We start from the raw sequence: 11,173 nt of genomic DNA, 5'->3' as shown, positions 1-11,173 counted from the left end.
GGGAGAAGCTGGTCCAGAGCCCGCTGGAGCTGATCTTCGGTGAGACCATACCCCAATGTAATATGAGACCAGAGGGTCCAACCCAAACTGCGCTGGCTGAATTCAGGATTATCGCAGAGCACATTGGCACCAGAGACTTAGTGTAGGAATTCTTGGCTTTCAAAATATTTCCAACTATGAAGGAGTGGGCCATGCCGAAGCTTGAAGGAAAGAAGAAAGAGGGGGAACTTATCCGACTGCCCTACCATTACAAGTTCAAGAGACATTTTAAAGTACCCTGCCAAGAATGGCTGGAAATAATCAAAGTAATGTGTAACGAAATTCTTGGAAATTATTCCAAAAAAGAAGATCAATTGATGACAGCGGCCTTCGGCACCCGCCCGAAACGAAGGTTAAACCGAGTGATGGATGCTATAGGCTTTCAATATCCTGACTATGAGCGACTGGATAAGGGTGCCGAAGGGCAAAAAAGAAAAAGAGTAGCTAGTGCTTTAAATAAGGATGGCGAAGATCAATCAAAGAAGAAGAAACAAGAATCTGAGGTGAAAGAGATTGCTTCGAAGAAAAGAAAGGCTTCGACTCCAAAGCAAAAATTAATTGATGAAAAAGAGAAAACTTCTGTGACATCTTCTGCTACTGAAATAGAGGAAATCCTAAAGGTAATGACTGAAACTTTGCCTGTCAAACTATGTCCATTGGGGTTGCATCTGACGAAACTTTTTCATAAGGGAAAGGAGCCGACAAAAATAAAGGCTCCTAGGCCAAAGAGGCAAAGGATTGTTACTGTGACAGAAGTGATTGATGCAACACCACCAAGGGCCTCAGCTCTGAGAGCGCCGACAATTGAAAGAACAACAGCTACTGAAGGTGTACCTCTGAAGGCTGCCGCGGAAGAGGCCAGAGCAGAAGATGCTAAATCCGAAGACATAAATTTAGAGACTATAGCTGCTGACATAGATAAAATGCTGCTAAACATGGCCGCGGAAGAAGCTGCTGCAGCCACCGAAGAGACCACGGCTACAAAACCCGAGATGGAAGAAATAACCGAAGAAACTTCGGAAGATAAAACGATTGACTTCCGAAACTTAGTTGGCCAAAAGCTGACAGAAGCTGAAAAAGAGGAATTAAAAGAGTATGCTATATCTTGCGGGTACCGGCCGGAGGCGCTTCTCTTTGGTGGTATTGATGATGAAGGGTTAAGCTGTATACGAGATCAAACCGGTGTGAAGGTTATCGGTACTCTATCAAAGAGTATCGGTTTCCTGAAGCTTGAAGCAGATATCAGCCGCTACCGACGACAACACATTGTCGGCAGTTTGTTCTATTCCAATTTTAAGGTAAACATCTTGTGTCTAACTCTTGTTATTTGTAATAACAGAAATATTTTCTAACGAAGGTTATTTGTCCACAGAGTATGCTTTTGAGTAAGGCCTTAAAAATGCAGCAGGACTTAGAGGATAAAAGGCATGAAGTTATAGTTGAAAACTTAGAAAACAAGATAAAAGAGCAATCAGCCGCCATGGAAAAGAAAGACTTCGAGCTTCAAACAACCGAAGGCTTATTAGCAGATGCTGAAGCAAAAATAGCAGAACTAAATTCGAAGCTTCTTTCCCAATCAGAAAATTTTGAACAAGAAAAGCTGAAACTTGATGCAAAGCTTGAAGCCGAAGTTCAAAGAAGTTCAGAGCTGAAATAATCTTTGAAAAACCTTCAGAATAAGTGTCTGGAGTTTAGCACTCGATGTATTCAACAGTTGAAGCAAGTGTTCCATTTTGTTGGAGCTAGTAGTGAAGAGTTTACTCCTTCGGCTGAAGACCTGCCTGGTGCCTTCGAGCATATTGTAGGTGAAATTAATGATCTTGACGAAGTTATAGCTGGGCATGGCGACTTCTGTGCCCTGGCAGCTTCTCGGGGCACAACTGTTGCCTTTTTGAAGTCTGGCTGTGAACACGGCAAGATTGTTAATAGACCCAATTTCAGCCTGTCACCAGCAGACCTAGATAATATTCCCAGTTTGGCTCGAAGTATTGCAAATAGATTTATAAAGTTAGTGTGGACAAAGGGTGGACGGAGCAAAGCTGGTGACGAAGCTCGAAGCCACCTTTTGCTGGTAACAAAATCATACCTTATGCTTACCTTTTCTTTTGAATTTTGAACTTAGCTTATAATACTTACACACAGGTTGACCAAGCCGAAGCTGAAGCTGCAGAGTAAAAGGATGAAGCTCTATGGATGCCGTGGAAGCTCGAATAGTCTGTAAAAATAGCTCAAAAAACTTTGTACAAAATATTATGTAATCAAATTTCACTTTGTAATATAATCTTACTTTTCTGTCGACGTATGAAATGCTTTGGTGTGGACGAAATTGGTATTTTTGAGCCGAAGGCGAAAAACACCTTCCCTTCTTTGCGTACACAGCGAAGCATAAAATTGCCTCTTTTTCCCCCTTTTTTTCGAAGCCTTCTATTTCAAAGCTGAAGCAAGTTTGTATGTTATGATGATGATGATCCTATGTATGTCTAAGTGAATGTTTATGAATGCAAATGTATGATGTAATGTATCGTGCAAATGAGTGTTCAAAGACACATAACCACAACTCTTATCCCCTTTGGAATAACAAATCTTTGTCGTTTATTTTTCGGCTTCCCCGCTTATTTTTTGGTGTATCAGCGCTGATTTCTCGCTGTAAGCCTCCCTTAGGAGCTTCTTCGCCTTATATTTCGGTGGAATCAGCGTTGACTTTTCGCTGTAAGCCTCCCTTAGGAGCTTCTTCGCCTTATATTTCGGCGGAATCAGCGTTGACTTTTCGCTGTAAGCTCTGCAATCCCTTATGAACGACTTTTGAGCAGAAAACTTACACTGCGCTCCCTTAAGAACGACTTTTTTGTAGATTAGTCGTGCTCTGCATCCCCTTAGGGATGTTTTTTGACCTTCTCCGCGTTTTTTTCTTTTCTCGCTGCACTCGATGGTGCATGCCCAGCTTTTACATTTACATCTTCGGGGGATACTGCTCTTGTAGAGCCGATATAAGAAAAAGGGAAATTACATGCTATGACCCCATTAAAAACCTTTCTCCCCCTTTGGAAAGGAAAAGGGTGCCATAGGAAAAAATAAAAAAGATTACATCAGATTACACATAATACCGCCGAAGCTCATCTGCATTCCAAGATCTAGGAATGTCGTTGCCGTCCATAACCTTTAACCTGTAGGAACCGGGTCTTGACGAAGATACTACCAGAAAAGGTCCTTCCCACTTCAGCTGTAGCTTGCTTATTGTGTCCGGGTTGGCCACTCTCCGAAGCACCAAATGTTCTGGCTTAATGTCCTTCAACCGAACCTTTCTATTACGCCATTTTATTGTTTCGGCTTGGTATTTATTGATGTTTTCCACAGCCTGAAGCTTGATCCCTTCTATAGCATCTTTGTCCACAGAGTAATCAGCTTTGTCTTTCGCCGAAGCCACTGTTCTTATTGATCCTGCCTTAGCTTCTTCTAGGGTTATTGCTTCATCACCAAACATCAATTTGAATGGTGTAAAACCTGTTGACCTTGATATTGTTGTGTTGTGGCTCCACACCACTTTGATTAATTCGTCCGACCACTTCCCCCCTGGGCTGATTGAAGATTAACTTCATTATTACTGTCATTATGATGCCATTAGCTCTTTCGACAAGTCCATTTGACTCCGGATGCCGGACTGATGCAAAATGGATCTTCGTGCCAATTTGTTCACAAAACTCTCTGAAAGCTTCGGAATCAAACTGCGTTCTGTTGTCCACGGTAATGGCCTTCGGCACTCCGAAGCGACGAACAATATTTTGCCAGAAAAACTTTTGAACCGTAACCGAAGTTATCGTGGCTAAAGGCTTTGTCTCAATCCATTTAGAGAAATATTCAACTGCCACTACCACATATCTTAAATTCCCTTGTGCTGGTGAAAGTGGGCCTAGCAAATCAAGGCCCCATCTTTGCAATGGCCAAGTGGGCTGTATTAATTGAGTTAGAGACGAAGGTTGTTTTTGATCTCTTGCACATTTTTGACAACCTTCGCATTTTTGGACTAATTCTGCTGCATCCGAAGCTGCCTTCGGCCAATAGAATCCTTGACGAAAAACTTTACCCAATAGAGGCCTAGATCCGATGTGAGATCCACACAGGCCTGCATGTATCTCTTTCATCAGCTCTATACCTTCAGTTCTGGATAAACATTTGAGCAATGGAGAACAGACTCCACGCTTGTACAACTCCCCTTCTATTATTACATATGGACGGGCTCTTGCCGCTATTCTCTTTTGATAAGCTTCGTCATCTGAAAGGATATTGCCCTGGAGAAAAGACATGATCTCAGTTCTCCAGTCTTCGCTGTAAATAGGAGATATATTGAGCACTGCTCTTTCAAGAAGGTCAACTGAAGGTACTTTTATTGTTTCAAAGAAAACTTCCGAAGGTAATGGCAGCCCCTGTGCCGCTGACTTGGCTAATAGATCAGCCTGTTCATTTTCTCCTCGTGGAATATTCTTAACAGAGAACCCTTCGAAAGAGGCTTCAAGTCTTCGAACCGTATCCAAATATATTTCAAGCTTCAGATCTCTTGCTTTGCAACTTTTGTCAACATGACCAGAAATAACTTGGAAATCAGTTTTGAGGACTGCCCTTCTTATCCCCATTGCTTTCAACTTCCGAAGGCCCAAAAGCAAAGCTTCATATTCATTAATATTATTTGTACAACTAAAATCAAGTTTCACTGCGTAACATGTTCTAACTTTAGAAGGTGCAATTAAAACGGCAGCTGCTCCTACCCCGACGGTTCCCCAAGAACCATCGCAGAATACTGTCCAAGCTTCGGCATCTTTACTTGCTTTTTCTTCCTGAGCCCCTGGCGTCCAGTCAGCAATGAAATCTGCTAACGCCTGGGACTGAATCGAAGATCTGTGCACATAATCAATGTAGAATTCATTGAGTTCCGCAGCCCACTTTCCAACCCTTCCAGTAGCTTCTCTATTTCTCATAATATCCTTCAATGGCTGTGAAGAAGGAACAATTATATGGTATGCTTGAAAATAATGACGAAGCTTTCTGGAAGCCATCAAAACAGCATACAGCACCTTTTCCAATTCTGTATAATTTTTCTTTGATAAACTAAGGACTTCGGAGACAAAGTATATTGGGGCTTGCTTTTTGGTTTGCCCTTCAAGCTTCTCTTGGACAAGTGCCGCACTTACCGCTGAGTGCGAAGCTGCCACATATAACAACAAAGGAGCCCCTGGCGTTGGTGGAGCTAATGTTGTTAGATCTATCAAATACTGTTTCAGCTCGTCGAAGGCTTTCTGCTGGACTGGTCCCCATTGAAAAACTTCGGCTGACTTTAGCACCTCAAAAAATGGTAAATTTCTCTCTGCTGATCTAGATATAAATCGATTCAGAGATGCAAGTCTTCCCGTTAGTCGCTGAGCCCCCTTTTTTGTGGTTGGTGGTTCCATTCGAAGAATGGCTTCGATTTTATTTGGATTAGCCTCAATCCCTTTTGTTGAGACTAAGCAACCAAGGAATTTCCCCTTCTTTACCCCGAAAACGCACTTTTCTAGGTTCAGCTTTAGACCGGCTTGTCTAAAATTGGTGAAGGTCTCCTGCAGATCAGCAATGTGATTTTCTTGCTTCGTGCTTTTTACAATGATATCATCAACATAAGTTAGCACATTTCTACCTATCTGAGAATGAAGAACCTTCGTTGTCATTCTGCTGAAGCTTCCTCCAGCATTCTTGAGCCCCTCAGGCATCCGAAGGTAACAATATGTACCACTGGGGGTGATGAAGCTGGTTTTTGGCTCGTCTTCTTTCTTCATCCATATTTGATGGTAGCCTGAATAATAATCTAGTAGACTCATGAGCTCTGACGAAGCTGCTGTGTCTACCAGAGAATCTATCCTTGGTAATGGAAATTCATCCTTCGGACAAGCCTTGTTGAGATCAGTAAAATCAATGCACATTCTCCATTTATCATTGGCTTTCTTCACCATAAAAGTGTTGGCTAGCCATTCTAGGTATTTCACTTCTCTGATGACTCCGGCACTGAGGAGTCTTTTCACTTCATTCCGAGCACCTTCGGCCTTGTCATCAGACATCTTCCGAAGCCTCTGCTTTCTGGGTCTAAAGGATGGATCAACATTGAGCAAATGTTCAATAACATCTCTGTTAACACCACAAAGATCATTGGCTGACCAAGCAAAAACATCTTTGTTGTTGAACAAAAACCTTATCAGAGTTTTCTCCTGTTCTTCAGACAATTGGGAACCCAGCAGTACCTTCTGCTCTGCAATATCTTCACATAAAAGCATGGGCTTCGGCTGATCAGCCGAAGCAGCCTTCTCCCTTCTGTACTTGTATTGCTCACAAGCTTCGTTTCCATCTATATTATGGATTGCCTTTGAATCTGTCCAGTTCCCTTCAGCTTTTCTGGCAGCTTCCTGACTCCCATGGATAGCAATAGGTCCCTGATCCGAAGGTATCTTCATGCAAAGATATGCTGGATGAAGAATTGCTTCAAAAAGCATTAAGTGTTCCACGACCAATGATTGCATTATAGGGGTACTCCATGTCAACAATATCAAACACAACTTGTTCGTTCCTTGTGTTGTTGAAAAATCCGAAGGTTACTGGCATCGTGACCTTGCCAAGTGCTACAATCTGCCTTCCTCCGAAGCCACAAAGAGGATGTGTGGCATCATGGATCCTGTCTTCGGGCTCTTGCATCTGTCTGAAGGCTTTAGCAAATATAATATCCGCTGCACTGCCTATGTCAACCAGAACATTGTGGACCAGAAATCCTTTGATAACACAAGAGATAACCATAGCATCATTGTGAGGGTAGTCCTTGAGCTGAAGATCCTCTTGGGAGAAGGTAATCGGGATGTGAGACCATCTTGACTTGATGAAGGGTCCTTGCACCCCTACATGTTGTACCCTTCTCTGTGCCTCCTTCTTCTGCTTCTTGTTAGCCGGCTCTAAGCATGAACCGCCTGTTATCGGGAGCACAAGCTTCGGAGCCGAAGCAACTCCAGCTTTGAACGAAGCCATCAGCTCAGCAGGTGGATGTGAGTTCACCGGAGGTGGGCGCCAATGTTGGGGACTTGTTCTCAAATGCTATGAATTAAGAACAAGATAACTCAAAAATGTTAAGTATAAATGTCCTTCGTCCGCTGAAGCATTATCTCCCCAAGGATTTAATGAGCTTCGGACGAAGGTCAAGAGTAAGACATCACGAAGTTTTCACCTTCGTAATCATACTTGTAAAACAATAAAAAATAAAAAATGGAATGCAAAGTATAAAATGAATTCATATATTTCATTATATGAATATATAAGTATTAAAACATAATATTTAAGCACGTTTATACCTTCGCCTTGACGGAAAGCAATAATTCAAGTGTAATGTGCCAATGATTGCAAGATCGCGTGAACAGTGTCGAGGTACTGTTCACCTATTTATAGGCGCAGGGTGCATCCTGCGCAAAATTACATTTATGTCCTTTATAATCGATTACAACAATGACATGAAACATCATGGGTCTTTAAGTCAATTCATCTTTAAGTCAGTTCGACCCTTCATCTTGGGATCTGTCCTCATGCAGAAGCTGTCTTCATTTCGAAGCTTTATAGGTAGTAGCTTCGGCGCTTGCTTCTGAGAAGACCTTTCGAAGGTGTTCTTTTTAGGATCTTCGGCTACGAAGCATACCCCCAACAGTGACCCAAGGCATCTGCAGCAACAACAGCAAATTAATAGTTCTGTTCTGATTTATAGTATGCTTGCATGATAGCTCAACTATAGTGAAATATCCATCGCAAGAGTTACTCACTCACTTTCGTCGTCATGTTCATGGGGACTCCTATTTCATTGCTCTTGTTCCCCGTGATGACGGTGGCACCGACCCCATCGCCGATCAGCATCATGTTCCTTCTTGTTATGTTGACGGTCTCATCGTAGACGCCAGTGAGCACCTGCACGACGTACTTGTCCTCCACCTACTCAGCTTCTTGTCGTGCTGGTGCGGCATTCAGGGCTGCCTGGATGCTAGTGTAGCAAGGCGGCGGAGCAGCGACGCCGCCGCACCGCTTCACCACGACAGCATCCACACGTGGAGGCCAGCTCCCCGACGGATCAATGTCCTTCCACAGGCGGCTGAGAACGGCTGCATGGTCATCGTCATTAGCACTGCCAGTAGGCAGCTTCTGCCTCGTCTCCGCGCCGCCGCTTGCAACGACAACCAGCGCAGCGAGCAGCAGGGCCACCACCATGGCCAGGCCTAGGCCGCACCTCCTCACATCGCCTACCATCCCCTATAAGCTACGATCGACCTAATATGATGTGATGGTACATTGGCTCCTAACCTTACACACTTACTGTGATACCCAATTTTCTGAAAAGAAGTTAAATGTATTTTTCCCTTTTCTTTCGTGATCTGTGTAGTTGGGGTTAGAGTTTTTTAGGAAGCATTCACCAATAAAATAGTATAATACTTGTTGGATTTGTGCGCTGGGGTCGGGAGCAGACGTGAGAGCGAGTTTGGGCCATGGATCTCGATCCGGCGGTGGGGAGCCCATTAGTTTCCCCCCTTAACCCTAGTCGCCCCCTCCCTCTCACTCCCCCACCCCTTTGGCCGCCCCTCCCCTCTCTCTTCCACTCTTGCAGCCGCCCCAATCCCTCTCCTTCTTCCCCAAGTGATTGCAGCGCCACCCCTCAACCCTACCCCCCCACCTCTTCCTCATCAAGGTGGAGCCTCCCCGCTTGGTGTCCGTCGTGTGGGTGCGAGTCTTCCATGGGAGTTTGGAGGGAGGAAGAAGGAAGAAAAGAAGGAGGAAAGGAGGAACCCAAGGTGATTTTCGTGATCATTTTGTTGTATTTGTGCTGCAATCCAATTGGTTACATGTTTACCTATGCGATTTGGTAGAGGTGCTGTCCAGAAATTTAGTGGGTGGACGAACAGCAGTAGTTCTAGGGATTTCTGGGAATTTTTCGTGGGCAATTAGTGGGGATCAGTGGGAGAATCATGTAGAGCTTTCTCATACCTTTCCAACGAGTACTTATGCGCTCGATTTGTAGTTATAATTTAGGAGATATCGTTGTTTGAATCCGGTTATGTTGCTGTCCAAAAAAACAGATTTTTCAGTTGGGTGAACAGCAGTAGTATTAGCAGTTTCTGGGAATTTTTCGTGGGTAATTAGTATTAACAAGTATGATAATCATGTAGGGCTTTGTCTTATCTTTCCAATGAGTACTTATGCGCTTGATTTGGAATTATATTTTAAAAGATATCGCTGTTTGAATCCGGGTATGTCGCTGTCCAAAAGACAAAAAAAAAACAGATTACAGGGTTCATCTTGTGGACTGTTTTGGGCTAATTGGATGTTGGAATTTAATTATAAATTGTATACAAAACTTGTGGGGAATTTCATGTAGATGCCTCTGGAGTTTTTGTTTGTTACCACTGCTGTCATAATTTTAATGTTATGAAATTATTAAGCAGCGCCGCTGCAGTTTGGTGGGTGTGGGGAGAGATGTAACCCGCGGCGGGGTTGGAGTTTGTGCGTAGGTGCGGCGTCGTTTATGAGCCTGATTATGTGAAATTGGTGCACTAAGTTGTGTGTCAAAAACAGGTGGTGGACTCCCCGATCGTACTTAGGGATTTGCCCGAACTTCCGGTAAAGGCAAGTAAATACAGTGGTGGTTGCTACCGTTTGGGTTGCATCCTATTCCCTGACATTGAGTATGCATAAGTTTCAATTATGTTAATCATTGAATTCTATGATGAAGTTTATTTGTTTGGAAGTATTAATTCTCAATTGTCTAATATTGTGGATGATCAAAATTTGGTAATGATATATGTGGTTGATTCCCATCTTGGATGAAGTTGAAGTATTTTTTTTTGAATCACGTAATATGAAGTGTTGTAGGCATGACATGCTCATCGCATCATCCATCTTGCATTTTGAAGTTATGTCGTGATCTTATGGTCCGACCGTACCGGTAGATTTTTTAGCATCGTACGTTGCCCGAGGAGGGGTACGATGCGGCTTCATATCCTTAGAGGTATGAAGGCAGAAGTCATCCTTGCATTTGCAGACATTTGCACTCATGAGGTATATATGAAGTGTGACATTACTATGTTACTATTGTGGTTTCTACCTGCGAGGTGTGGTGACTAGGTGTGTTGTACGTTGTATACGTGCTGCACCTTCGTAATAAGAAGGTTGTGGAATCAAGTGGTGGTAAAACAATGTTCTTATGTGGTTAAACAGTTTGATATTATTTTACTTGCTGAGATGTGTCATCTCACTCTTGCATTACTCAATGCAGGTACTTGATACATGTTGGGAATGAGGGGAGTAGCAGCACGTCCACTTTCACTCTCACAATAACGCTGCCCAGGCGCAGCCATGATTTAATTATAAACTTATTGTCAAAGGAAGTTTTTTTTAACTAGTCGTGCGCACTAGTTAATTCACTTCATGTCGTATGTGTAACTTCTCTTTGCTAGCCGATTAATAATACTTAGCATGTTTTTGTCATGATATATGTTTATACACTGTTGCCCCCTCATTTATGCAATTTTGCAAGGGGGATGCTGCCGAAATTTTATATATAGATGTCAGAAGTGTTGTTTAGTAGCATTCCGGGGTGTTGGTGTACCCCGGGGTGTTACACTTACCTTTGTGCGCGTCTTCGCTGGCTAACACCGACAACATCCCATATATATAGGCCCAACCCTCCCTGCCCGATCGAGCCAGAAGCCTGCATGTGCCCACGACGAGAAGCCGACGCGGGGCAAGAATAATGGATCAGGGAAGAAGGGCCTTTCATGTCAGCCTCCTAGTAGTTTAGTAAAGGAAAATGTTCCCCCAAAACGACTTAATAAAGAAAAAGTTTCCCAGAAAGATTTAGTAAACTAAAAATATTTATGCACGGGTTCTTTCCTCTCTTATTTATGGATTCTATATATATAGTTTTTCCGAGTGTGTTGAGGACGACGATGCACAATGATTGCTTTGCACCAAAGCCTGCATAGTGGGGTGTATTTTTTTAAAGACGGATTGCGTTATCAACCGTCAGTGCTATTTTTTAGTGGTGGTTCCTCAAGAAAACCGCCATAATTTCTAGTGGCAGTTTTCTTAAAAACCG

Source organism: Zea mays, chromosome 4, assembly GCF_902167145.1.
Source record: "Zea mays cultivar B73 chromosome 4, Zm-B73-REFERENCE-NAM-5.0, whole genome shotgun sequence".
Classification (NCBI taxonomy): Eukaryota; Viridiplantae; Streptophyta; class Magnoliopsida; order Poales; family Poaceae; genus Zea; species Zea mays.
This window is presented reverse-complemented; position numbering follows the sequence as displayed.